Here is a 3,593-nt window from a genome sequence, read left to right as displayed (position 1 = left end):
CATGTCCTATTTGTCTTTTCTCCCTTTATTTTCTTTACGTCGTCATCGTATCGATTAAAACGAACAAAGAGAAAAACAGAAAACTCGAACAAACGTAAAACCGGTCATTTTACAATTATTTAAACATTGTACAATGCACTCGTAGTACGATCAGACATTAATTGAATAATTTTACATTTCGTAAAGCGTTTCATAGCGCGTAAGAGGCGTTAGATAAAATAGCAAATGTTTTTGAATATCAGAAACGGTACATATCCGTACGACCGATACCAGCTCGATACGCTTTCGTATCGTCCTCGTTGAGTTCAGGTACGTTGCAGATTTTTTCTAACATAGATCCTTTTCTTATATATCAATGATAGTTAAAGACGTGAGGTCGCAATCGCAAATTTAGGCATTGTCGCTTTTAAAGGGTATTCAGGAAAATGAAATCGATTTGCAACGAAGTTTTCCAGATGAGAAGAAAATCACGTAGATTTGGTAATAGTAATAAAGTACGTAGTTTACGTTTTAATATTGTTTTTTGCAAACAATACGAAAGATATTAAGAATAGAACGAAGCATTTAGTAAAAACAAAACGTGGCTCCACGCTTGCCGTGAGTAAAATATGATACCATGTTACGGCCCGGCAATCATTTCTCTTACAGAGTCGCACAGTGAAACTTTCAGAATCCCGTTAAGAGGAAGAAGAAAAAACATAAAGAAAAAGATAAAGAAAACAGATAAAAACATAAAGAAAAAACATAAAAACATAAAGAAAAAATATAGAAGAGGAAAAAATAAAGAAGAGGATCAGCCGACGAGACGTCGTTGTAACCTTTTGATAGGGATATTCCTCTGAATAGTTATCATTCGTCCTTGGTGGTATCGTTGTTTCCAACAGCACATTTTTACCTTGAATTATTGATGATAATTATACGTAACTTAGTTTCCTCATTTACGTTATGTTTCTTGTTATTTAATAGTATTTACCCGAATAATTTATATTCTATTAATCGTATTTTCCATTTGTACCAAAATTCAGCTCCGATTCTTCACGATTGAATCCAGAAGGCATCATTTCAAAACCCTCATCCCACAGCTATCGTAATGGATCACGGTTGGAAAAAAGTCAACGACACCGATTGCATCGCTCGAGTATTTAACGTGGAAAAAAAGATTATAAAAAAAAGAAAGGAATGTCGGAAGATGCGATGTAGCTGATAACGAAACTTGGACATCTCGGTGATCTCTGCATTCTGTTAAAATCGGAGTGGGATAATGCACTTAAATTTTCCTCTATCGAAAGAAGGAGACCCGCCCGTCCTTCGAGATTATTGCCTTTATATAGTAACGTACAACAATCGATTCCTTACCTTCGGACATAGTTGCGATGTCGTTCGGAAATTGGAAAGTAAAAAGAATATTATTGGTATCATCGTTGTAATAAGAAAGCGTAGAAAATATTTTAAACGTTTGGCGTAAAAAAATGTATACGTAAGGTTCAGAAAAAGAGACTATTGTTTATTTAATAAAAGTAATATATAAACAGTTCGTGCGCATCATCTAGCCTGAACGTTGCCGCAGTAGTCGTAAGAGCCTTCGTTCTTTGCAATTTCTCTCCACCATGGTATTCAACGCGTTAAAACATTAAATTACGTCAACACATTAAATGATACAAACTTTTATAGTACGTACATTCGTTCACCACTTTTTCTCAAGATAAATTTTATTTTTACCTGATGTAGTTACGTTGTTACATTGTAGTGCTTATTTCTATTACTATTATCAAAATAATACTACCAATATCCAGATTGTTATTATTATTATACGAATTATTATGATTGCAGTTAACAAAAAACATTATTTATATTGTTTTCATAATAACGAACAAATTTATGAAAACAACTATTATTATTGGATTTTATTTGGCACGCGTAGGAGTTACGTCTGCTTGTTTCACACAGAAGTATTAGTTGTTTCTTAGTTACGTCTTACATATTTCTTAATAACCTCTTAAATACTTCTTATTCACTTCATAGTATAGCCTGGTCGCGTCTTCGCTGTACCTAACCCTTGTCTGTTCGTCTAATAGAGGCTAGTTAAAAAAGGTCAACCATACAGGCAAGTTGAAAAAAAAAAAATAAAAAAAAAAAGTTTGCCTACTAGTTGCGTCTGGTTACGTCCAAGTAGCGTCAGGGTTGCGACTGACGTTGCGTCTGGTTGTGTTTAAAAGTTGTGTCTGGTAGCGACTGCAGTTGCGTCTGGTTACGTCCGAGTAGCGTCAAGGTAGCGACTGACCTTGCGTCTGGTTGTGTTTAAAAGTTGTGTCTGGTTCCGACTGCAGTTGCGTCTGGTTACGTCCGAGTGGCGACAGGGTAGCGACTAACGTTGCGTCTGGTTGTGTTTCAAAGTTGCGTCTGGTAGCGACTGCAGTTGCGTCTGGTTACGTCCGGGTGGCAACAGGGTAGCGACTGACGTTGCGTCTGGTTGTTTTTCAAAGTTGTGTCGGGTTGCGACTGCAGTTGCGTCTGGTTACGTCCGAGTAGCGTCAGGGTAGCGACTGACGTTGCGTCTGGTTGTTTTCCAAAGTTGTGTCTGGTTGCGACTGCAGTTGCGTCTGGTTACGTCCGAGTAGCGTCAGGGTAGCGACTGACCTTGCGTCTGGTAGTGTTTAAAAGTTGTGTCTGGTTCCGACTGCAGTTGCGTCTGGTTACGTCCGGGTGGCAACAGGGTAGCGACTGACGTTGCGTCTGGTTGTTTTTCAAAGTTGTGTCTGGTTGCGACAGCAGTTGCGTCTGGTTACGTCCGGGTAGCGTCAGGGTAGCGACTGACGTTGCGTCTGGTTGTTTTTCAAAGTTGTGTCTGGTTGCGACTGCAGTTGCGTCTGGTTACGTCCGAGTAGCGTCAGGGTAGCGACTGACCTTGCGTCTGGTTGTGTTTAAAAGTTGTGTCTGGTTCCGACTGCAGTTGCGTCTGGTTACGTCCGGGTGGCAACAGGGTAGCGACTGACGTTGCGTCTGGTTGTTTTTCAAAGTTGTGTCTGGTTGCGTCAGGGTTGCGTCAGGGTTGCGTCAGGGTTGCGTCAGGGTTGCGTCAGGGTTGCGTCAGGGTTGCGTCAGGGTTGCGTCAGGGTTGCGTCAGGGTTGCGTCAGGGTTGCGTCAGGGTTGCGTCAGGGTTGCGTCAGGGTTGCGTCAGGGTTCCCCCCGTGGGTAGGGGGTTCCCCCCGTTGGTGGGGGGAAGTAGAATACTCCCACAGTATTCCCTGCTTGTCGTAAGAGGCGACTAAAAGGGACTGAGTGAATGGTGTATGAATGTTCTTGTATGGCTATTCCTTCCTTTATACTTCTAGACATCTTTTTCTTTTCTATTCTATCTCTTTCTCACCAGCTTCCTTCCGTTCCGTTCCTTTCTGCTGTGGAGCTTGGCTCCCAATAATTAAGTTTAAACTATGATGGACAGCTCAACGGAAACAATAAGCGGGCGTGGGAGGGATACCCACGCCACGGCGGTGTCAGGTGGTGATAGGGCAGGCCACCCGCCGTCGTCATCCAACGACTGCCAGGAGCTCGGGGTAGGCAACCTGGCCTCAGCTCTGGATATTGCGTCAGG

This window comes from Vespa velutina, chromosome 13, assembly GCF_912470025.1.
Source record: "Vespa velutina chromosome 13, iVesVel2.1, whole genome shotgun sequence".
Lineage (NCBI taxonomy): Eukaryota > Metazoa > Arthropoda > Insecta > Hymenoptera > Vespidae > Vespa > Vespa velutina.
This window is presented reverse-complemented; position numbering follows the sequence as displayed.